The sequence below is a fragment of the Eumetopias jubatus genome, unplaced genomic scaffold (assembly GCF_037043125.1).
Source record: "Eumetopias jubatus isolate StellerSeaLion01/CBP00866 unplaced genomic scaffold, mEumJub1_p1.0 scaffold_9, whole genome shotgun sequence".
NCBI lineage: Eukaryota > Metazoa > Chordata > Mammalia > Carnivora > Otariidae > Eumetopias > Eumetopias jubatus.
The window spans coordinates 54,628,106-54,654,526 of NW_028274815.1; positions in this window are offsets into that span (position 1 = coordinate 54,628,106).

A 26,421-nucleotide genomic window follows, 5' to 3' on the forward strand; every position below is an offset into this window, starting at 1 on the left:
CTGGGATGACTGGGTTGCATTCTCTGTTTCTGTTGGGCTATCTTATAGCTCAGGACACTGTATCCCAACTTCCCTTGGAAAAGCTGATGGCACCTGGCCTAGCCCTGGTTGTTCTGCTTGGCAGGGCTTTTGGTTTGTCTGTTTACTTCATCTCTGACTTTGAGTGAGTGACTGGCTAACCAAAGCACATGGTATTGAAGGAAGATGACCAAGGGAATGCAGAATCAAAACCCAGTTTTCTTTCTTTCTTTCTTTCTTTCTTTCTTTCTTTCTTTCTTTCTTTCTTTCTTTCTTTCTTTCTTTCTTTCTTTCTTTCTTTCTTCTTTCTTTCCTTCCTTCCTTCCTTCCTTCCTTCCTTTCTTTCTTTCTTTCTTTCTTTCTTTCTTTCTTTCTTTCTTTCTTTCTTTCTTTCTTTCTTTCTTTCTTTCTTTCTTTTCTTTCTTTTCTTTCTTTCTTTCTCTCTTTCTTCTTTCTTTCTCTCTCTCTCTTTCTTTCTTCTTTCTTTCTTTCTTTCTTTCTTTCTTTCTTTCTTTCTTTCTTTCTTTCTTTCTTTCTTTCTTTCTTTCTTTCTTTCTTTCTTCCTTCCTTCCTTCCTTCCTTCCTTCCTTCCTTCCTTCCTTCCTTCCTTTCTTTCTTTCTTTCTTTCTTTCTTTGATTTTATTTATTTGACAGAGACACAGCAAGAGAGAGAAAACAAGCAGGGGGAGTGGGAGAGGGAGAAGCAGGCTTCCTGCTGAGCAGGGAGACTGATGCGGGGCTCGATCCCATGACCTGAGCCGAAGGCAAACACTTAATGGCTGAGCCACCCAGGTGCCCCCCAGTTTCTTAATATTAGGGAAGACCGGGCTGCAGGTAAAGAGAAGATCCATAAAATGAAACAAGAGATGAGGTATGTGTGGTTGTAATGCTGTGGATATATTCATTATCATTCAGTTGTGTGAGAACTGAGACACTCGTGGTAAACACATAGAAACTAATAAGCTCTCTTTACTGAATTTTGGGAGCCTGAGAGGATATTTTCTAGGATATCATTTGTCTAATAGATATTGCTACTCCCACAGTGGCCAACTTTTTGTTGGAATAAAATCACTGATGTATGCTATAAAGATGTGGTTTTTTTTTCCCCATAGTGAATAAAATACCCTAAAAGTGACTGGCATAAACATTTCAAAGTGAACTTGAACTTCAGAGTCCATCAGAACGGTACTGACAGTGGTTTCCTGATTTTCATAAAAGATTTTAGTGTTTCAGTGAGCATTGCTCAGCTCCATCTACTTCAGATAGTTCTTGCTCAGCCATGTGATAGTGATTTTGTTTGTGGTTAGTTCTTAAATAGAACTAGAATTAGAACCTTTTTATCAATTATTGATAAATTAGCCAGTAATATCTTCTTTGCTTCCTTGACTACTTTTATTTCTTCAATAAATTCAGAATGGAGACCTTTTGAAAATGGCCCCATCTTGTTTCTAAATCCTCTGAAATGATCCACATTCTTTGTTGATTCTATTTGCCAGAATGCACAGGAGTAAACCCCCCCTCTTCTTTGGAAAATGTTACAACATCCGTGTCTGTTCTTCTGAACACTCTCATTCCAAGCACAGAATAATTATTAGCTTGCAGGGACTCTGCTGTTTTTTCCATTTTAGTTGAAGATGTTGGGATTCCCGCCTACATAAATGAAGTCAGGAAACACACAGAGATGCTAAGATGTTTCTATTTTCTTCTTTCCTGGGTGGGTTTTCTGAAAAGATGTCAGCATCAATTGGTGGCTACCACCTTGTGGCATTTAATTATTCTTGACATTTAATCCATCATGATATGAAAAAAGAAAATACAGTCTGTCTATTCCTCCTCTTCTTCCAAGGGAAACAATGTAATAATTAAGATGGTAACTAAAGTTCTAAGAATAATGAGAAACCACATAAAGACTAGCATCATATTACTCTTAGAGCATTAATGGGAAATGAGGTCTGGGGCTATCTCCTTCTACTTCATTTTTTTTTCTATCCAGATAATCATGAGTCATCATTCTGTATAAATGAATAATAGTTTAATTTAAATAAGCCAATATTGTGTGGAGGTCATTTATCACCTCACAGCTCATTCATAGACAACTCATGTGGAACTACAAAACTTTCTTTTGTACACTCGAGCTGGAAATCTCGTTGAGTTTGGGAGGGCTTCCTTCTGCATGTTTGAATTTTCAAGTTCAACATTGTTCTCAGGAAGGGCATGGATAGGAGCAGTGATGGGCTGGGGGTGAGGCTGGAAATCTGAGAGCTGCAGTGAGAGGTTTGGGTTTTATATTTGTCATTTTAGAGCAAAGGAGCTGGATTTGGGTTTTAATAGTAGTCTGTTGATAGTGGCATACATGCACACAAGTGTGTGTGTGTGTGTGTGTGTGAGAGAGAGAGAGAGAGAGAGAGAGAGAGAACTGATCGAAAAGCATAACTTTTCAATAAGAACAACCTTACAGGAGAGGAAAGGGACTTTTTTTCAAGACTGATTATAAAAATTGAATTCATATTGTTAGAATTAAGGCAAAAGAAGACTCAAGCAATGCTCCTCAGCCAGCATGTTCAAATGATAAATTTCATTGAGGCACTGAAAGAAACAACAGCTGCAGTTAATGAAAAGCCAAATTTATCTAAATTTCTTCAGTTGATCAGTATGGCTCTCACTCCATTTTCATATATATATTTTTTTTTTTTTGGAGTCGGGGAGAGAGAGGACAAAGGGAGAAGATAGGTTTTTGTTTTTCAAGGTATGCCCTCTGAAAAGGAAGTGGCTCTAGAGCTAGTCTGTGAGTAGTTCTTGAGAATCTTTTTTTTTTTTCCTCTTGGTATCAATATAGTCAGTACTTTAGTTTTGTTGCTTTATTTTTAACCTTCCTTAGGAGAGTGTGGTTGGCTCCTGTATCAAATGAAGCTTATAGGCATGGGCTGAAGACAGGAAATCCAGGAGGAAGATTGTGGTAATTACACAAATCTGAAATGCTTTCCAAAACATAGTTATGTCCACTGAGGTGTTTCACTATTGCTACACTTGTGAAATAGGACTGGTATTGACTGTGTCTTTTTTAAGAAGAATGAGGTTTCGGGGACCAAGTAACTTGCCCAAGGTCAGCTAATAAGCTCCTTTAAGACATGGGGACAGAAGAAGGTGCCTACCCTCCTTGCCAAATGCTTTACTAGAAAATAGAACAAATTCCCAGTGCCTCCTATCCCTACATGGTAAAAGGAGGAAAATCCTGTTGCAGAAACCACTCAGAGAAGCTGCCATCAAAGGCTGCTTGGGGCCAGCTTCCCCCCAGCACAGAGCTCTGCACAGAGCCTGCATGTGGTGTGGAATTCCATTAGAACTTACTCACCATATGTTTGTTTGCTGGTGTTCAATGGAACCTGAGGGAGGGCATAATGGATCTCTGTTACTAAACCATGTGGAAGGCTTCCAGAGATTTAATAGTCTATCTCGAGGTGATGAATAGAGGGGCTCTCATATTCCTTGCATAATCAGGGAGCCTTGGTGCTCTCAATGCACACTGCACTCTCCTCCAACACCCTTCTGGAAAACTCTGTACATCTGGCACTCCTGGAGTCATTTCAAAAACAGAGATGCGGGGGTGGGAGAGGAGAAGGTGGTGCCTTCCTCTCATCTTTCCTGAGAGAAGATCTGTGGGATGAGATTGCACTGAAAGCTGGAGATTTTGAGGGGAAAGTAGGCTAGAAGAATGGAGAGGAGAGGGGAAGGCATTTCGGTGAGTTAGGTTCCCTGGCTTTTGGCTGTGGTGGTCTGATTATTTTATGAAGGCCATTGCTGTGAAGGGCATTGCTGGCACTATGGCGGTGGTTTTTGGGTGCTTCACTGTGCATGGTGCCCACAGCCAAAGGTGAATGGCTGCTGCTACCACTGACTCACAAGGCTGCCAAATGGGCATGGAATTTTATTCCTTCCAGTAATTTTCTCACTGATGGGCTTATAATTCATATGGTGTGGAAGAAGGCTGGAGGGTATTCATTGCAGGGAATGACAGAAATTGAACCACAGTAGAACTTCGTTGGTTTGTCTGCCAGATGACTAGGGCACTTAGAAAAGAAGTGCTCAGAAAGGGCAGAAACCAGTCTGCTTCTTGTGAATGAACTTAAAGTCTAGATAGAGGTGAGAATGGGGGGCGTGTAGAGTGGACGTTATCAGTTCTGTTTTCTCAACTTTGTGGCTAACAACTACTCTCCTGTTCCCTCATCTTTTAGTGAATAGTTCTCATTTCTGCTGCATTTATCTCTCCCTCCCCCTTTTTTTGACAGTCAAACCCACAAATTAAGTCCTACCATGAAGACTGAAGCCAGTGTCTTCAGTACAGATTTGGTGTTGTACCAAAACAAGGGCATTCTTGGTACCTCAAGTAATATTTGAAGGAGATGGGATGGTGAATGCCCGAAACCTTTCTGCAGTCATATTTTTCATGAACTTGCTTAAAGACCTGTGCGTGGAGTAAATAAATCATAATCTCATATTGTTCTTCCAATTCAAGCCAACTATGAGGCCTTCGTTTCTTCATTTATTCAGTATCTACTATGTGGCAGATACTGTTCAGGACACTGGGAGGGAACAAGACTTGTGTACAAGGCTTGGTGCTTGCCCTCACATTGCCTTGTGGGAATGACATTAAAATAAACAGTCAAGATATTAAGTGGTAGGTGTATGGCAGTATTTTCTTTTCTCTGCCCCATTTGCTTACAGGATTCCAGGAACTGGGAGAGGATAACTGGGCTTGTTGCAATGTCAAGTTAGGAGAGAGGGTTTTATAGGTTGGGAAGGGGTAAATTTTTTTTATGATTATAATGTGAAATTATGTCAGTTGCCAAGTTTGGGACCAGGCATGGTTGTCTTGTCCAGACCTATTAGCAGGTATTGGCAGGAGAGCAGCCTCCTATGCAAGTGGAAGATACATCTAAAATGGTTTTTAGGTACTTGAGAACAACAAAAGAAATTAAGAGCAAGCCGAGCCAGAGTGGTAGACCACCTTGCTCTTTCAGCATCTGGGGCCCAAAGCCCAGCAGCAAAGGAGGAAGGGAATAGCTGAGACCATAACGCATGGCAGGCCCTGAACTTTAGAAGGTTGGGAGAGGCCTGGGATGTACTGATGCTGGAGGAACAGAATTAACCTCAGAAATGGAAGCATCAGGGACCTCTGGAGCAGAGAAACTGGGAAGAAGGATATCAGAAAATTTGGGTAGTTTAGCCAAGACTTACTTATTTTATTTGTAATGATGGTGGTATTCTCAGGGTACAATGGGTGATCAAAAGAATGGTTTCTAACCCAGACAAATGGGTTGGACAGTTTAGGAAAGGTGAGATAGTTAATTTCATATGTCAATTTGACTGGGTCATGGGGTGTGCAGATATTTGGCTAAACCTTTATTTCTGGGTGTGTCTGTTATGGTGTTTCTAAATAAGATTGCCATTTGAATTGGACTCAGTAAAGCTTATTGCCTTCCCCAATGTGGATGGGCACCTCCAGTTCATTGAGGGCCTGAATAGAACAAAATGTGGGGGAAGGAAGAATTCATTCCTTCTCTGCCCAACCATATTATGTAGTTGTTTATTTCTGGTTTCTTTCACTTAGCAAACTCCTTTTAAAATTCATGCATGTTGTTGCTTGTACCATTAATTTTTTTTATTGCTGAGTAGTATTCCACTGTGTAGATCTGCCATAATATGCTTATTCATTTTCCAATTGATTTATTTGCAGTTGTTGACTATTATAAATAAAGTGGCTATGAACGTTTACATATCAAAACATTGTATGGAAAAACGTTTTTATTTCTCTTGGACAACTACTATAAGTAGAATTGCTAGGTAGTATGGTAAGTATATGCCAAAATATTTTCCAAAATGGCTGTACCATTTTGCGTTCCCACCAGCAATGTATGAGAGTTCCAGTGATTCCACATTTTCACCAACTCTAGGTATTGTCAGTCTTTTTAATTCTAGGGAAAGTAGAGTGGTTATCCTGGCTTTAATTCACATTTCTCTAATGACTAATGACATTGAAAATGTTTTTATGTGCCTGTTTGCCACTCATATATTTTCTCTAGTGAAATATTTGATAAGATCTTTTACTCATTTAAAAAGTCAAGTTGTTTGTCTTTTTACTATTGAGCTGTATTTTTTAATATGTTCCAGATACAAGTTCTTCATTGGATACATATTTTGCAAATATTTTCTTCCATTTTGTGGTTTGTCTTTTTGTTTTCTTAATAGTCTATTTTAAAGATCAAACATTTCCAATTTGATGAAATCCAATTAGTCATTTTCTTTTATGCTGTAATCTGTGATAATTTCAGGGCTTACCTCCTTTGTTTCCTTTCTCTCTCAGAGCATAGTCCTACGCTATCTGTTGTACAGTGTCTGAATACCATTGTTTCATATACACAGTTTGACTTTGAGCTGTTTACAGAGGGAAGACATTTCCCATGATAGATAGTCCTTCATTGGCAGGAGTGGAAGTCCTAGACTTTCAACAAAGGAAACTATTGCTGTAGGACTACATCTCTTATAAAAGAGGCAAGTAATAATTGTTAGGTAAAATTCTCTTTAGGGGGCACCTGGGTGGCTCAGTTGGTTAGGTGGCTGCCTTCAGCTCAGGTCATGATCCTGGAGTTCCTGGATTGGGTCCAGCATCGGGCTTCCTGCTCAGAGGGGAGTCTGCTTCTCCCTCTGACCCTCCCCGCTCTTGTGCTCTCTCTCTCCCTCATTGTCTTTCTGAAATAAATAAAATCTTTAAAAAAAATTCTCTCTAGAATTCTTAAATTTGCCCCACCCCACATGACCTCAACCCTATGTCAGTTCCTTCAGTGGAGTTAACTACTATCACCAGGTTGGTGTTTTTGTTTGTTTTGTTTGTCTGAACTCATTCTATAAATTTACAAATTTATCTGTGTATATAAAAGAATATATCTATGATTTTATGTTTTTTTTGGATTTAAAATTTTTACATAAATGAAATTTTTACAACTTGTTATTTTCACTTTACATCTTGGCTGTATATCTGTATGAGTTCAGTTAGACCTATCTTATTCTTTTAAATTGCTGCATAGTATAGCCATATGGATATGTTATGTAGCACATAGCACATCCATATAGACATCTGAATTTACTAACAATTTCCTCCCTTTAGACTTTTTACCTCTCTGTCTTCTATGGATAGTTATGGACTACTGAATACCATAACTTGATTTTAAAAAAATTGTCATACATTCAAGGGTGCCTGGGTGGCTCAGTCAGTTAAGTGTCTGCCTTTGGCTCAGGTCATGATCCCAGGATCCTGGGATTGAGTACTGCATTGGACTCCCTGCTTAGCGGGGAGCCTGCTTCTCCTTCTGCCTCTTCCCTCTGCTCATGCCTGCACTCTCTCTCAAATAAATAAATAAAATCTTCAAAGAAATTGTTATACCATCAAAAGATTGATTAAATGGGTCAATTAAAATAATAATAATAATAGGGGCGCCTGGGTGGCTCAGTTTGTTAAGCAACTGCCTTCGGCTCAGGTCATGATCCTGGAGTCCCGGGATCGAGTCCCACATTGGGCTCCCTGCTCGGTGGCGAGTCTGCTTCCCCCTCTGACCCTCTTCCCTCTCGTGCTCTCTATCTCTCATTCTCTCTCTCTAATAAATAAATAAAATCTTTAAAAATAATAATAATAGTCATAATAGTAATAATAATAAAGCAAACACCCTTGACCCCTCCACCTAGGTTATGAAATAAAGCATTGATAGTTTTCTAGAAACTTTCTTTGTGCTCCTTTTTGACATAGCCCCCCTCTAACCTTCAAACATAACTATTCTATTGAGATAATAATTTCCTTTGTACACTGTATGGTGTTATCACTAATATATGAATCATAAAATTGCATTGTATTTCCGTTTTATTTTGAACTTAATAAAAATGGACTCATGCTGTAAATATACTTTTGTCACTTACTTTTCCTCCTCAGTTCTGTTTTATTTTACTATTTAAAAAATTTTTTTATTGTTATGTTAATCACCATACATTACATCATTAATTTTTGATGTAGTGTTCCATGATTCATTGTTTGTGCATAATACCCAGTGCTCCATGCGGAACGTGCCCTTTTTAATACCCATCACCAGGCTAACACATCCTCCCACCGCCCTCCCCTACAGAACCCTCAGTTTGTTTTTCAGAGTCCATCGTCTCTCATGATTCATCTCCCCCTCCAATTTCCCCCCCTTCATTCTTCCCCTCCTGCTATCTTCTTCTTCTTCTTCTTCTTTTTTTCTTAACATATATTGCATTATTTGTTTCAGAGGTACAGATCTGTGATTCAACAGTCTTACACAATTCACAGCGCTCACCATGGCACATACCCTCCCCAATGTCTATCACCCAGCCACCCCATCCCTCCCACCCCCCAGCACTCCAGTAACCCTCAGTTTGTTTCCTGAGATTAAGAATTCCTCATAACAGTGAGGTCATATGATACATACCTTTCTCTGATTGACTTATTTCGCTCATCAAAACACCCTCCAGTTCCATCCATGTCGTTGCAAATGGCAAGATCTCATTCCTTTTGATGGCTACATAATATTCCGTGGTATATATATATCCACATCTTCCTTTTTTTAAATAATTTTTTATTGTTATGTTAATCACCATACATTACATCATTAGTTTTTGATGTAGTGTTCCATGATTCATTGTTTGTGCATAACACCCAGTGCTCCACGCAGAATGTGCACTCTTTAATACCCATCACCGGGCTAACCCATCCCCCCAACCCCCTCCCCTCTGAAACCTTAGTTTGTTTTTCAGAGTCCATCATCTCTCATGGTTCGTCTCCCCCTCCGACTTACTCCCCTTCATTCTTCCCCTCCTGCTATCTTCTTTTTTTTCTTAACATATATTGCATTATTTGTTTCAGAAGTACAGATCCGTAATTCATCAGTCTTTTACAATTCACAGTGCTCACCATAGCACATACCCTACCCAATGTCTATCACCCAGCCACCCCATCCCTCCCACCCCCCACCACTCCAGCAACCCTCAGTTTGTTTCCTGAGATTAAGAATTCCTCATATCAGTGAGGTCATATGATACATGTCTTTCTCTGATTGACTTATTTCACTCAGCATAACACCTTCCAGTTCCATCCACGTCGTTGCAAGTGGCAAGATCTCATTCCTTTTGATGGCTGCATAATATTCCATTGTGTATATATACCACCTCTTCTTTATCCATTCATCTGTCGATGGACATCTTGGCTCTTTCCACAGTTTGGCTATTGTGGACATTGCTGCTATAAACATTGGGGTGCACGTACCCCTTCGGATCCCTACATTTGTATCTTTGGGGTAAATACCCAGTAGTGCAGTTGCTGGATCCTATGGTAGCTCTATTTTCAACTTTTTGAGGAACCTCCATACTGTTTTCCAGAGTGGTTGCACCAGCTTGCATTCCCACCAACAGTGTAGGAGGGTTCCCCTTTCTCCACATCCCCGCCAACATCTGTCATTTCCTGACTTGTTAATTTTAGCCATTCTGACGGGTGTGAGGTGGTATCTCGTGGAGGTTTTGATTTGGATTTCCCTGATGCCGAGCGATGTTGAGCACTTTTTCATGTGTCTGTTGGCCATTTGGATGTCTTCTTTGGAAAAATGTCTGTTCATGTCTTCTGCCCATTTCTTGATTGGATTATTTGTTCTTTGGGTGTTGAGTTTGATAAGTTCTTTATAGATTTTGGATACTAGCCCTTTATCTGATATGTCACTTGCAAATATCTTCTCCCATTCTGTTGGTTGTCTTTTGGTTTTGCTGTCTGTTTCTTTTGCTGTGCAAAAGCTTTTTATCTTGATGAAGTCCCAATAGTTCATTTTTGCCATTGCTTCCCTTGCCTTTGGTGATGTTTCTAGGAAGAAGTTGCTGCGGCTGAGGTCGAAGAGGTTGCTGCCTGTGTTCTCCTTTAGGATTTTGATGGACTCCTGGCTCACATTTAGGTCTTTCAACCATTTGGAGTCTATTTTTGTGTGTGGTGTAAGGAAATGATCCAGTTTCATTCTTCTGCGTGTGGCTGTCCAATTTTCCCAACACCATTTGTTGAAGAGACTGTCTTTTCCAAAGGACATTCTTTCCTGCTTTGTCAAAGATTAGTTGACCATAGAGTTGAGGGTCCATTTCTGGGCTCTCTATTGTGTTCCATTGATCTATGTGTCTGTTTTTGTGCCAGTACCATACTGTCTTGATGATGACAGCTTTGTAATAGAGCTGGAAGTCCGGAATTGTGATGCCGCCAGTGTTGTTTTTCTTTTTCAACATTCCTGTGGCTATTCGGGGTCTTTTTGGGCTCCATAAAATTTTAGGATTATTTGTTCCATTTTTTTGAAAAAAGTGGATGGTATTTTGATTGGGATTGCATTAAATGTGTAGATTGCTCTAGGTAGCATTGACATCTTCATAATATTTGTTCTTCCAGTCCATGAGCATGGAACATTTTTCCATTTCTTTGTGTCTTCCTCAGTTTCTTTCATGAGTCTTTTGTAGTTTTCTGAGTACAGATCCTTTGCCTCTTGGGTTAGATTTATTCCTAGGTATCTTGGGTGCAATTGTAAATGGGATTGACTCCTTAATTTCTCTTTCTTCTGTCTTGTTGTTGGTGTATAGGAATGCCACTGATTTCTGTGCATTGATTTTATATCCTGCCACTTTAGTGAATTCCTGTATGAGTTCTAGCAATTTTGGGGTGGAGTCTTTTGGGTTTTCCACATAAAGTATCCTATCATCTGCAAAGAGTGAGAGTTTGACTTCTTCTTTGCTGATTTGGATGCTTTTGATTTCTTTTTGTTGTTTGATTGCTGTGGCTAGGACTTCTAATACTATGTTGAATAGCAGTGGTGATAGTGGACATCCCTGCTGCATTCCTGACCTTGGGGGGAACGCTCTCAGTTTTTCCCCATTGAGAATGATATTTGCTGTAGGTTTTTCATAGATGGCTTTTATGATATTGAGGTATGTACCCTCTATCCCTATACTCTGAAGAGTTTTGATCAAGAAAGGATGCTGTACTTTGTCAAATGCTTTTTCTGCACCTGTTGAGAGGATCATATGATTCTTGTTTTTTCTTTTGTTAATGTATTGTATCATGTTGATTGATTTGCAGATGTTGAACCAACCTTGTAGCCCAGGGAGAAATCCCACTTGGTCATGGTGAATAATCCTTTTAATGTACTGTTGGATCCTATTGGCTAGTATTTTGGTGAGAATTTTTGCATCCATGTTCATCAAGGATATTGGTCCTTTTTGATGGGGTCTTTGTCTGGTTTTGGGATCAAGGTAATGGTGGCCTCATAAAATGAATTTGGAAGTTTTCCTTCCATTTCTATTTTTTGGAACGGTTTCAGAAGAATAGGTATTAATTCTTCTTTAAATGTTTGGTAGAATTCCCCTGGGAAGCCATCTGGCCCTGGGCTTTTTTTGTTGGGAGATTTTTGATGACTGCTTCAATTTCCTTTGTGGTTATAGGTCTGTTCAGGTTTTCTATTTCTTCTTGGTTCAGTTTTGGTAGTTGATACACCTCTAGGAATGCATCCATGTCTTCCAGGTTATCTAATTTGCTGGCATATAGTTACTCAATATGTTCTTATAACTGTTTGTATTTCTTTGGTGTTGGTTGTGATCTCTCCTCTTTCATTCATGATTTTGTTGATTTGGGTCCTTTCTCTTTTCTTTTTGATAAGTTTGGCCAGGGATTAATCAATCTTTTTAATTCTTTCAAAGAACCAGCTCCTAGTTTCGTTGATCTGTTCTACTGTTCTTTTGGTTTCTATTTCATTGATTTCTACTCTGATCTTTATTATTTCTCTTCTCCTGCTGGGTTTAGGCTTTATTTGCTGTTTTTTCTCTAGCTCCTTTAGGGGTAGGGTTAGGTTGTGTACTTGAGACCTTTCTTGTTTCTTGAGAAAGGCTTGTATTGCTATCTACTTTCCTCTTAGGACCACCTTTGCTGCATCTGAAAGATTTTGAGCAGTTGTGTTTTCATTTTCATTGGTTTCCATGAATTTTTTTAATTCTTCTTTAATTTCCTGGTTGACCCATTCATTCTTTAATAGGATACCCTTTAGCCTCCATGTATTTGAGTTCTTTCCGACTTTCCTCTTGTGATTGTGTTCTAGATTCAAAGCACTGTGGTCTGAAAATATGCAGGGAATGATCCCAGTCTTTTGGTACTGGTTGAGACCTGATTTGTGACCTAGGATGCGATCTATTCTGGAGAATGTTCCATGGGCACTAGAGAAGAATGTGCATTGCGTTGCTTTGGGATGGAATGTTCTGAATATGTCTGTGAAGTCCATTTGGTTCAGTGTGTCATTTAAAGTCTTTGTTTCCTTGTTGATCTTTTGCTTAGATGATCTGTCCATTTCAGTGAGGGACAATGTTACTGTATTGTTGTCAATGTGTTTCTTTGCTTTTGTTATTAATTGCCTTATATAATTGGCTGCTCCCATGTTAGGGGCATAGATATTTATAATTGTTAAATCTTCTTGTTGGATAGACCCTTTAAGTAGGATATAGTGGCCTTCCTCATCTCTTATTACAGTCTTTGCTTTAAATTCTAATTTGTCTGATATAAGGATTGCCACCCCAGCTTTCTTTTGGTGTCCATTAGCATGGTAAATGGTTTTCCACCCCCTCACTTTCAGTGTGGGGGTGTCACTGGCTCTAAAATGAGTCTCTTGCAGACAGCATATCGATGGGTCTTGTTTTTTAATCCAATCTGATAACCTGTGTCTTTTGATTGGGGTCAGGGTAACTATTGAAAGATATGAATTTAGTGCCATTGTATTGCCTGTAAGGTGACTGTTAGTGTACATTGTCTGTGTTCCTTTCTGGTCTATGTTGCTTTTAGGCTCTCTCTTTGCTTAGAGGACCCCTTTCGATATTTCTTGTAGGGCTGGTTTTGTGTTTGCAAATTCCTTTAGTTTTTGTTTGTCCTGGAAGCTTTTTCTCTCTCCTTCTATTTTCAATGACAGCCTAGCTGGATATAGTATTCTTAGCTGCATATTTTTCTCGTTTAGTGCTCTGAAGATATCATGCCAGTTCTTTCTGGCCTGCCAGGTCTCTGTGGATAGGTCTGTTGCCAATCTAATGTTTCTACCATTTTAGGTTACAGATCTCTTCTCCCGAGCTGCTTTCAGGGTTTTCTCTTTGTCTCTGAGACTTGTACGTTTTACTATTAGATGTCAGAGTGTTGACCTATTTTTATTGATTTTGAGAGGGGTTCTCTGTGCCTCCTGGATTTTGATGCCTGTTTCCTTCCCCACATTAGGGAAGTTCTCTGCTGTAATTTGCTCCAATATACCTTCTGCCCCTCTCTCTCTTTCTTCTTCTTCTTCTGGGATCCCAATTATTCTAATGTTGTTTCGTCTTATGGTATTGCTTATCTCTCGAATTCTGCCCTCGTCATCCAGTAGTTGTTCGTCTCTCTTTTTCTCAGCTTCTTTATTTTCCATCATTTGGTCTTCTATATCGCTGATTCTCTCTTCTGCCTCATTTATCCTAGCAGTTAGCACCCCCATTTTTGATTGCACCTCATGAATATCCTTTTTGATTTCGACTTGGTTAGATTTTAGTTCTTTTATTTCTCCAGAAAGCGTTTCTCTAATAACTTCCATGCTTTTTTCAAGCCCAGCTAGTATCTTTAAAATCATGATTCTGAACTCTAGATACGACATCATACTAATGTCCGTATTGTGTAGGTAGGTCCCTGGTAGTTGGTACTACCTCTTGTTCTTTTTGTTGAGGTGATTTTTTCCATCTTGTCATTTTGTCCAGAGGAGAATAGATGAATGAGAGAATAAAATGCTAACAGGGTAACAACGTCCCCAGAAAATATACTCTAAATAAATCAGAAAAGACCTGAAGCCGGGGGAAAAGAAAGGGAAAGAAAGAAAAAAGAAAAAGAAAAAAAAAAGGAAAAGGAAAAACAAACAGAAACAGAACAAAACAAAACAAAACAAAAACAGAATATGATCAAATATGATCAGGCTGGTGCATAGATCAGTGCCACACACTAGATTTTTGGTGTATTTTGGTCTGTTAGAAGAACGTGCCTCCCAAAATTTTATAGAAAGAAAAACTCTTATATGTACAAAAATAAGAGTTGATATGATGAAGGGATGGAATATGATGGTATAGATGAAAATTATAAAAAATTTTATAAAAGGAATTGATAAGATAAGAAATTGTTTGAAAAAAGAAAGAAGAGGATTTAAAAAAAAGAGAAAAGAAGAAAGGAGAGAATGTGATCAGGCAGGAGACTAGAGCAAAGCCATACACTAGAGATTCAGGGTATATTTTGATCTGTTAGAAGAAACTGTATCTCAAAACTTTAAAGAGAGAACAACTTATATATATATGCCAAAAATAAGGGTAACTACTATGAAGGGATAGAATTTGACTCTAAAAATGAAAAATAAAAATGTTTTTTAAAAAAGGGATTGATAAGATGTTGTTTGAAAAAGGGAAAAAGAAAAATTTAAAAAAGACAGTTAAAAAAAATTAACTTTGAAAGACTAAAGAATCATGATAAAAAAAAGCTATGGATTCTATGTGCAGTATTCCCCTAGCGCTGGAGTTCTGCTGTTCTCATTGATTGGTAAACTTGGTCTTGGCTGGCTGTTCTTGCTGATCTTCTGGGGGAGGGGCCTGTTGCCGTGGTTCCCAAATGTCTTTGCTGGAGGCAGAATTGTCCCACCCTTGCTGGTCTGGGCTAAGTAATCTGCTCTGGTTTGCTCTCGGGAGCTTTTGTTCCCTGCAAGCTTTCTGTTCGGCTTTGGAGGATGAGAGTGAAAATGGCGTCTTCCCAATCTCTGTCCCGGAGGAATGAGAACTCAGGGCCCCAATCCTCAGTGAGCCCTCAGAGAAAAGCAGTCAATCACTCCCATCTCTCCGGTCTCCAAACACACTCTGTGCTCACCTGGCCTGTGACCAAGTGTTTCTATCTCTGGCACCCGACTTGGTGTGGAGTCTCCAAACCCAGCAGATCCTTGCGGTGACCTTCCGCACCACTCTTCCTGGGCGAGGAAGGGGAGTCTCCCCGGATCTGCTGCTTGTTGGGTCGCTGCTGGAGGAACAGTGGCCCAACTGTGCCATGGATCATAGTTTACGGCAGCCCTGAGCTGTGAGCCCACGCCTTGGCTCCGTCTCTGCAGCTGGCTTCCCCACTCCGATACCTGGGAGCTCTGCTGCACTCAGGCACCCCCGGTCTTTCTGTGACCCCAAGGGTCCTGAGACCACACTGTCCCGGTGAGGGTTCCACCCCACCACTTAGCCACTGGAGCGATGTCCCTCAGCGGAGCAGACTCCTAAAAGTTCTGATTTTGTACCCCACTGCTCTATCATTTGCCAGAAGCAGCCGATGGAGGCCCCCTTCCCTGGCATCTATCCTCCGGAATATCACCTCGGATTCACTTCTCCGCATGTCCTACCTTCCAGAAAGTGGTCTCTTTTCTGTTTAGAGAGTTGTTGCTATTCTTTTCTTTGATCTCCTGTTGAGTTCATAGGTGTTCAGGATGGTTTGATCCCTATCCAGCTGAATTCCTGAGACGAGACGAAATCCAGGTCTCCTACTCCTCTGCCATCTTGCTCCACCCCCAGTTTTGTCTTACTTTTCCTCCTCATCTGTGAAATTCATTGATGCATGTTATTGATGTTTACTCAGTTTTATTGAGGTATATTATTTTGTTTTATGAATATACCACAATTTATTTTTTCCATTCCACTGTTGGTATACATTTGAGTTGTGTCCAGTTTTAGGCAATGCTGCTATGAACAATTGGTACATTTGTCCTCTGAGGCAAGAGTTTCTTTGGTGTGTATGTCTAGAATTGCTTGGTTATAATGAATTCACATATTCAACTATTTTAGGTATTGCTAAATATTTTTCAAAATAGTTGTACAAATATATACCTCCACCAGTGGCAATTGAAATGTGACATTGCATCCACATCCTCACCAACACTTGGTATTGTCAAATTCATAAATTTTTCAAATCGGGTGTAAGTATAATGATAGCCCCTCATCTGAATTTCTTTGATTACTAGTAAGGCTGAGCATATTCTCATATGCTAGTGACTATTCAAATTTCCTTTTTTGAAGTCAAGGTCTTTTGCCTATTTTTTTTCCCTTTTTTTTCTTTTCTCCTCCCTGTGTCCCTCTATCCCTCCATCCTTCTTCCCTTCTGTAATTTGCAGAAATTATTCTGTAGTCTGGATTGCAGTCATCTTTTTTTTTTCAAAGATTTTATTTATTTATTTGATGCAAGGGAGGGAACACAAGCAGGGGAGTGGAGAGGGAGAAGCAGGCTTCCCGCTGAGCACAGAGCCCAATGTGGGGCTGGATCCCAGGACCCTGGGACCATGACCTGAACCAAAGGCAGACGCCTAAACAATTGAGCCACCTCGAGGCCCCTGAAGTCATCTTTTTTAGGTACATGAATAGCAAATGTTTTCTCCCTTGGAGCTTATCATTTTGCCTTGTTTATGATGACTTTTTGATGGATAAAAGTTCTTAATTTTAATGTAGTCAAATTTATCCATCTTTTTCATTATAGAGTTTGCTTTTTGTGGCTTGCTTAAAAAGTTCTTCTGTGTCCCAAGAAAATATTATCTTCTGAACACTTTTGTTTGCTTTCACATATAGGTGTTTAGGATTAAATACCCATAATTGATTTTTATTTTTATTTTTATTTATTTTTTTTAAGATTTTACTTATTTATTTGACACAGAGATAGAGCGCACAAGTGGACAAAGTGGCAGTCAGAGGGAGAGGGAGAAGCAGGCTCTCTGCTGAGCAGGGAGCCTGATGTGGGGCTCAATCCCAGGACCCTGGGATCATGACCTGAGCTGAAGGCAGTCCCTTAACCAACTGAGCCACCCAGGCGCCCCACCATAATTGATTTTTATATAAGCATAGGTAAAGGTAAATTTTATTTTATTTTCCAAATGAATACCCAATTGTTTCAGCACAGATTTTGAAATTTCAGCCTTTTGCTATTGATCCTCAATGCCAATTCAACTATACATCAGTTGTCGAGATGGTTATTGTTCAATTTTTGGGTTCTCTTTTTTGTTTGATTAGCCTATTTTTTTGTTTTCTTTTTTTTTTTTAAAGATTTTATTTATTTATTTGACAGAGAGAGACACAGTGAGGGAGGGAACACAAGCAGGGGGAGTGGGAGAGGGAGAAGCAGGCTTCCCGCCGAGCAGGGAGCCTGAAGCGGGGCTCAATCCCAGGACCCTGGGATCATGACCTGAGCAGAAGGCAGACGCTTAATGACTGAGCCACCCAGGCGCCCCTGATTAGCCTATTTTTCTATCTTAGAGTCTGTACCATGCTTTTTAATCATTGTAGTTTTATGATAAGTTTTAATAATTAGTAGGATAAGGTCTCCCAATTTTCTTCTTCTTCATGTATGTCTTGCTTAAGAATAGCCAATACTTAATACTTCCACATGAATTTTAGAATCAGTGTCCAAGTTTCAAAACACTCAGACACACACACATTCTCTCTCTCTCTTTCTTTTTTGTTCCCTGTCTCCCTCCTTCTCTCCCTCTCTCTCTCACATGCAAAGTATTAGGATTTTGATCTCTTACTTATTCAGTAGAGTAAATCCTAAACTGTTGAGATCTATTGAATCTATAGATTAATTTGGGAAGAATGGACATTTCTATAACATTGAGTTTTCCAGTTTTTAAATATACTTTATCTTTCTATTTATTTACACTTAAATCTCTTTAAAAGCAATTTTATTATTTTCTCCATAGAGGTCTTTTATTCTTTTGTTAAATTTATTCCAAATAATCCATATGTTTTATAAATGGTATTTTAAAAATTTCATTTTCGGGGTGCCTGGGTGGCTCAGTCGTTAAGCGTCTGCCTTCAGCTCAGGTCATGATCCTGGGATCCTGGGATCAAGCCCCGCATCGGGCTCCCTGCTCAGCGGGAAGCCTGCTTCTCCCTCTCCCACTCCCCCTGCTTGTATTCCCTCTCTCGCTGTGTCTCTCTCTCTCTGTCAAATATATAAAATCTTTAAAAAAAATTAAAAAAATAAAAATTTCATTTTCTAAGTAATTATTGCTGGTATATAAAAATGCAAGTTTTTATAAAATGTTAATTTTGTTTCAAAGAACCTTGATAAACTGACTTCTAATTATGTTTCTGGAAAACAGTTTTCTTTTTTTCTCGTCTTTCTTTTAAAAAAGATTTATTTATTTGTTTTAGAGAAAGATAGAGAGAGAGAGCATGAGCAGGGGAAGGGGGAGAGGGAAAGGGAGTGAATCCTCAAGCAGACTCCCCACTGACCATGGAACCTGACTCGGGGCTCAATCCCAAGACCCTGAGATTATGACCTGAGCTGAAATCAAGAGTTGGACGCTCAACCAACTAAGCCACTCAGCCTCCCCTCTTTCTTTTCTAATCTTTATGTTTTTTATTTCTTTACTGTCTAGGACCTTCAGTACATCAGTAAATAAAATTGGTGATAGTGGGTATCTTTGTCTTATTTTTAATCACAAAGGGAATAAATTCAATATTTCACTCTTTAGTGTGATATCTTATATATATGTATATATGAATATATGCATGTATCACACATGCATGTTTATATGTATATTATATATGTGTTTTAAAAATTATTTAAAAATTATTTTAAATGTTTCCCTCTCTTCCTCTTAAGAGTTTTTATTTTACATCATTAAAGGGTTTTGAACTTTATCAAATGCTTTTTTTGACTACTATTGACATAATTACATGATTTTTTCACCTTTATTCTCTTAGTGTGGTGGTTTATGTTAATTCATTTTTCTAATGTGAAATCATTTGTACTGAGGGATTAAACCCAATGCCGTCATGATTTATTATCCTTTTTATACATTTTAAATTTTGTTTTCCAATAGTTTGTTTAGTGATGGCTGTAATGTTCTTTTTTTAATGGTCTTTGATATCAAATTTATTTTAGACTACTGGTTTTTGCTCAGGGATGCAGAAAAATTTATAAAGCATGTGAGAATGCAAGAAAAAAATAATAGAGCTCCAAGATAAAGCCATCATCAGATCCTGGCTCAAATATGACATGGATGTTGGAATTACTGGAAAGAGATTTAAAATAAATATAAATAATATTTTAAAGGCTTTCATAGAAAATGCAGACAGCATGCAAGATCACATGGATAATTTCAGCAGGAAGATGGAAACTAAAAAATATCGATTAGAAATACTAGAAATGTAAAACACAATAACAGAGATGAAAAATGCATTTGTCAGCCTCATTAGTGGATTTGATACAGCTGAGGAAAGAATTACTGAACTTAAAGTTAGGTCTATAGAAATTACCGAGATTGAAACATAGTGAGAAAAAGTGAAAATAAAACAGAACAGGATACCCAAGAATTCTGGGACCATAGTAAATGTTGTAACATATGTATAATTTAAATTTGGAAGGGGAGAGGGAGAGAGGAGAGGGTGAGAAAGGGAGAGGGAAGAGGGGCAGGAGAGAAAGAGGAGAAGAAAAAGAAGGAGGAGGAGGGGGAAGAGAAGTATTTGAAGATATAACGATTATGCTAGCTTCAAAGGCTGAGTGAGGGACTATCATGGATTAAATTGTATTCCCTCCTAAATTCGTATATTGATGTCCTAACCCCAGTACCTCAGAATGTGACTGTACTTGGAGATAGGGCCTTTGAAGAGGTAATTAAGTTAAAATGAGGCTGTTATGGTGGGCTTTAAGCTAGTCTGACTACTGTTCTTTTAAGAGGAGATTAGGACATCCAAAGAGAGACATAGGGATGCATGCATGCACATAAGGGTGACCATATGAAGAGGCATCGAGAGGGTGGCCATCTACAAGCCAAAGAAAGGGGCTCCAGGAGAAACCAGCTCTGCTGGGACCTGGCTTTGGATTTCAAGCTCCCAGGACTGTGAGAAAATGGATTTCTGTTGTTTAGGCCATTGAATCTATATTATTTTGTTATGGCAGTCCCAGAAAGCTCATACAAAGTGTGTTCTGGAGGGTCTTGGTTTTACAGAAGATGTTTATCAACCCTGAATCACTTTACATTCTCCCAATGTGGAGTACCATCTTCTTGATAACTCTTCTTAGAACTAACCAGAGCTTAGAAGTATCCACCACTGTTTTATAGGATGTAGATTGCAAATTCCAATGTTTACATGGACTGGTCAGTGAATGTGCATGATTAAAGCAGACAGATAATAAAAAACTCTTGCAATCCTCTTGTAATCTCTTCCCACTTTTGGTAGGAACATAAATACAGAGAAATAGTTCTTTACTACAGGAGAAACAACAGCAGAAGCATAATGATGAATGGCAATTGCAGTAGGTCTCAGTCTCAGGTAACAATAGGCAATGGTGCCAACTATGGCAAACTGGGTAGTTCATGTCTTATCTAAACGGAACAGTTACCATTAGCCCAGTTAATTGTGGCCATGGTGAATTATAAACCTGAATTTAACAGATCTGTTTTTCAAGAGAAGTCTGTAAGCAGAGTATGTTATGTGAAATTTCTCATTTTGAATATGTTGGCAATTAATTCATTAAACAAACAAAATCTGCAGAGGCAAGAAAACACAGGTGGACAGATATGGCATGTGAATTGTGTGTTTGCAAATTTTGCTGTAAACAGTTATTATTCTCATGCAGAGTTTTTATAATTGCTTCATATAATTAGAGTACAACTGCAAAGATCCAAACTTAGCTAGTTTAACAGGAAATTGACAAATTATTAATCATATGGTATTTGTTGTTTGAATTAAAAATGCTTGTATGTTCCCCCTGGCATTTTCTGTATGTATTGCTTAAATTTATTTCAATTAGTAGATGATTTGGTTCAGAAAATAGAATCTCAGTTTCTTTTCCAGAAAAAAAAATGTGCTGATTTTTAAGAATAATAGGTTTGGGAGAAAGAATATGCCCAATTTGGATATCAATAGGTGGAAGCAACCTTATTTTCATTTAGGTAAGCAAAATTTCAGTTTTCTTCATGCAACATAACAAGAGAGGTTATCATTTGGTAAGTGTAATAGGATAACCTGACTGGGCCTTAGCAGACAACTATCAAAGTTAACATGTGGGTTATATTTGCATGTTTTCTTTCATCATCTTCCTAAGAAACAGTAACTAATTTTCAACTATATGTTAAATCCTGGCTATGTATGTAAGAGAAGGACTTCAACAAGTTTGTTAAGCACTTCCTTCATTTTTGCTCCAGATTTGGGAAACTGCTTACAGAAAGTATGAAATCATTTGAGATCTCAATCCCTTTGTGAGAACATCTTGATTAATAATACAGGATCTAGTATATTGAGAATAGGAAGTAACTCATTCTTGGTTCTATTTTACAAGGTGTGTGTGCGTGTATGTGTGCATGTGTGCATGTGTGTGTGTAGGACAGTACAATGGACTGTAGCATTTAACCTAGTTTTATATTTAGAATGGGTTTATTGTATACAACATATAGTTGAATCTTAAGGCTTTTTATCCTCTCTGATAGTCTCTGTCTTTTTAATTGATATATTTAGTATATTCACATTTAAAATGATTATCGATATAGTTGGGCCAGTATCTACCATATTTATAAGTATTTTTTCTTCATTTCACTTTTCCTTCTTTTTTCTTTTTCTGTCCTATTTTTCTACCTTTTCTGGTTTTAACTGAGCATTTTATGTAATTTCCTTTTATCTCCTCTCTTTGCATAACAAGTAAACTTCTTTAAAAAATTTTTTTAATGGTTGCTCTAGAGTTTACAATATAAATTTTTAACTAAGCTATTTTCAAATAACACTATCCCACTTCATGTGTAGTGTAGTTGTCTAATACAAGAATATTTCAAATTCCTGAAATGTAGTATTTATTAATTCTTTTAACAAATCAATGTGGAACACATTCTTTGTGACATACTGTGCTATTTTTTGAGAGCACTTTAGTGAGCAACACTGCCACTTATTTTTCAATGAGAGGCTGATGAATGAAGTGATCATACAGGTATACATTTAAAATGCTTAGTTTTATGAAGACCTATGCAGAGATCTGTAGGTTATGCTGAGGGTATGAGGGTAACTCTAAAATTTCCTCCTCTGGGGAAATTCTCATTTCTTTCTTTCTTTCTTTCTTTTTTTTTTTTTTTTAAAGATTTTATTTATTTATTCGACAGAGAGAGAGAGAGCACAAGTGGGCAGAGAGGCAGGCAGAGGGAAAGGGAGAAACAGGCTCTCCACTGAGCAGGGAGCCTGATGTAGACTCAATCCCAGGACCCTGGGATCATGACCTGAGCCAAAGGCAGCCGCTTAACCGACTGAGCCACCCAGGTGCCCGGAACTTCTCATTTCATTGGGCTCATGTTTCCATAGCAACTGGCCTTCCTAAAGATGACAGAAAAAAACCCAGATGTATTTCTGGTCCAAGATTCTGAGAGTATTTCTGGACTGAATCAGTTCTTGAGGGGGAAAGGGAGGTACAATCTGTCTTTTCTTTTTACAGCTTTATTCCCACTACTTTATACCTTCCACCCCACCCCCATCACCCAATTTAGGTGAAAACAAATTACTCTTGAACTCCTCTTTCTTTTTCCTCTATCTCTTCCACTTTCCCTTCAGACCTGTAATAACAAGTAGTGGGGGGAAGTGTTGTAGGGAAAGCCTTCTAATGGAAATTTAGCACACTGTTTTAGGTGGTACTTCCTTCACCTAAAATCTACTTCAAGCTAGTATTAAGTAATTTCCAGGATTTCTATAGAGCATTTCCAAATTAGTAGCATGATGGAATTGTCAGCTTTACCCAACTGTAGGAATAATACTATGTTTGTTTTGTCTTGGAGCCACAAAATATCCTGAGAATTAGCATATATGAATGTTCATCGTCACCTAGGAGTGCAAAAAATGCCATCTTTGTTTTTCTATAACTGACTTTACTCTGACTTGGAACTTCTGTTTTGCCTGATGCAGAAAACTTAATCTTGTTCTTTAGGTAGACTCTTTTTCTTCATTGTCAAATCTTTTTATCCCTTTCTTTCTCTAAGCATTGATGCTATGTTGGATGGGGGCAGATGACACCGTGTTGTTGGTAGGGAAAGTGTGTTTGTTTTATATCTCCCTCTGTCTGTTACTCCTCTGGAATACTTGAGATGCCCCTTATCTCTTTTGACCCTAGGGCATGTCTTCCATCCACTCTGGTATATATCCAACCCAAAGTGGTTCCTTCTTGGATTCTGGTATTTGTTCTCTGTTCCCACTGTGCCCATGGAAGAGGTCTCGTTTTGGTTTCCATCATCATGTCTGCTGCATTCTCTGGACTTAGAGAGAAAGAGAGACAGAGCACCAGAGGTAAGGAGAGTGCAAGGGGACCAAAACACCTGGATTTATACCTCACTGTGTCATGACCAGGGTAACTTCTTCCTCAACTCTTGTGGCCAATAGTGGTTTTTGAAAAATGCCTTGGCTTTATTGTTCAGGCTAATCTGTGTTCAAATAGCATTTTGTTTGTATGTTTCACCTTGGTGAGTTATTTAGCTTTGTGAACATTTTTCCATCTATACAGTGGGTATAATAATACCTACATTAGTGAGTGGTTATATGTTTAAGTATTTATGAAATATCAATATACTTCCCAGCCTAAAGTAAACTTGAGTTCAATTTCTTCTCTGTAACAGTAATCTGAAGCAAGTCATTTCTTCTCTCTGGTTTTGAATTTCTTCCTTGGTTAAGTCAAGTCTATGGTAAAGGAAGGGTGAGTGTGATGAAAAAGAGAAAGGAATTAAACCAATAACATTTGAAATTCTTTCCATTTCTTAAGCTCTAAGATTCTGAGTAAGGTCAGTAGGGGACAAAGGGAGTCTGTTTTGTTGACAGAATTAGCCAGTTTCTGGAACACAGAGCCAAGCTTGCTGTGCCCTGGTGTGTGACTCTCTAGACTTGGGGATTTCAGTAAAGGCTTTGGCGATGATCTGTATCTATAGAGTTCCCCTGGCTGTAGCTGTTCACTCACAGCCTTGAACAGACAGGGAAACAATGACTCTGTAAATGGGAAAAAAACCAAGATGCTATTTTTCAGAAGCTCCAGGCAATCTCTCCCCTCACTTCCTCCTTCAAACAGACCTTCGGGAAGCACTGGGCATTACTATTCAGCTGCCACTTGTTGCCAACTTTCCACAAGTCTGCTCTTTGTCACTTGTGTTCAGCTTATATCAATGTTTCTTAAGAAACTAACTCAACCCAGTGAGTGAGCTAAGTGAGATACTTGCTTGGTAATGGTTAGCTTTAAGCAGGTGGAATAGAGCAAGCAGAGCTTGTATGAAATTTGCTCCTGATATTTACTGGTGCTATGATCTTGGGCAAGCTTCTTAACCTCCCTGATACTGTTTCCTCATCTGTAAAATGGAGGTGTATTGAGTACCATGAAAGCACAATAGTACTACGGAAAGTTGTGGCAAGGATCAAGTGAGGTAATATGTAGGGCATGGTGAACACTCAGTGCATGGTGGTTATAATTCTTTTAAAGGATAAGGGTGTCATGATGGTTGCAGTTTCGTGAGGTGTAGTTGGGCACTGGACCAGGGTAAGTTTCTGAGATCACACCTCCTCACTGCAGTCCTAAAGCTTATTGCCTCTTAGACTGTCCTACTAGGTTAGACCTGTGCTTTCCCTTCCTCTCAAGTCACAAGGCCTGGGAGGGCCTCTTTAGTTACATGGATTATTTCTAGTTATCAAGATTATCCTATTCTTGAAGAAGAAGCATACTTTTAAATTGTCTGGGACTCTATTGAACAGGTCAATATTTTCCTCACCAGGAATTTTTAACATTGCATCCAAGAGCTACTAAGATCTTTGGTCTTTCTGTAACTTCATGAAGTGAAAATATTTTATATAAAAGAGCATTTTTTTCTGAGGAGAAGTCAATCAATCTTTTCTGTAGGTTCTCAAAGGCAGCTGTGTCCCAGAAAAGGTTGAGGTTCTCTGTTCTCAAGGACATATTCGGTTTCCCTTATGATAAAAGTGGATACGGCAGGTTAAAAATTATACCTTATGGGGAGAGCAGAACACGAAGCAGGTTGTATTATTTGGGCCCAGAAGCCAGGGTATGAGGTGGAAGAAGGCTGTTCAATGACCAAAATGTTTGTGGTTGGCCTCTCTTGTCCTTTAGAGTTACCGGACAGTCAGGAACAGTTGAGGTCTACCACGTTCCAAATGCAGTTTAGTCAGTGGTGACCTCCTAGGACAGCATGGCCAGGGCTGAGAAAGAGGCAATTATTTCATGAACTTCAGAGCTGGAAAAGAACTCAAATGGCACAAAGGAAGGCTGAAGGGGTTAAGTGATTTGCCCAAAAAGTCAATGGCAATCTGTGGCTGGGATCTGACTCTTCTACCCTCCCCTTGCCACCTTCCCTTACCAAGCAAATTCTTGTAATTATTAGCTCCTATTTTCACACAGATCATGAGCAGTTGGATATTTGGGCAAATGCACAGAAGTTTTGAAGATAACATAGGGGTCCTGTGGTAGCAGGTGTTCTGGAACCCTGTTTTTCAATATGATTGAAATTGCTAGAATTTAGAATATGTTATTTTCCCCATGTTAGATGTACTAACTGGTTTAAACAGATAACAATGATAAGACTTTTAAAAATTCTGTTTTTTTTTTCTAACTATAAAAACTATTTTGGAATATATAATAATTGGGAACTACAAAAAAAGGGTGAAAAAATCACTCATAACCTCATAACTAAGGTGTAACCCTATTCATATCATGGAATATTAACTTCTGATTTTCTCTTTATCTGTCTCTCTTTCCCTACAACTCTCTCTATCTCTCTGTACTGCAGATTTGGAATCATATTGTATTGGTTGCATTGTATCCTGCTTTTTCCATTTATCATTATATTGTGAAATGTCTTCTGTGCTATTAAAAAAACCTTTTAAAAACATCACATTTAATGGTCACTGATATGCTATTGCATGGCTGTACCCTCATCCCAGATTAATTTAAACTCAACCCGGTGGCTGGACATGTATGTCCATGGATAATCTAAATAGTGCTGTGATGAACATCTCCACACATAAATCTTTATTCATACCTCTTATTACTTCCTTGGGGTAGATAACTGGAAGCTTAGCTACTCGGGTAAGAGGCATGACCTTTTCCAAATCTCCTGATACCTACTGTCAAATTCAGAGGCATTTTAAATGTGAAGAAAAGGTCAGTGGAAAAGGCTCTCCTCAAACTTCTTTTATGAGGCCGATGTACTGAACTTGCTGACCCAAACCAGATTTTTTATGACTTTAACGCATGTGAAACTTGATAATCAGTAAAAAAAGATCCTATGCCTATACTGGATGCTCTGT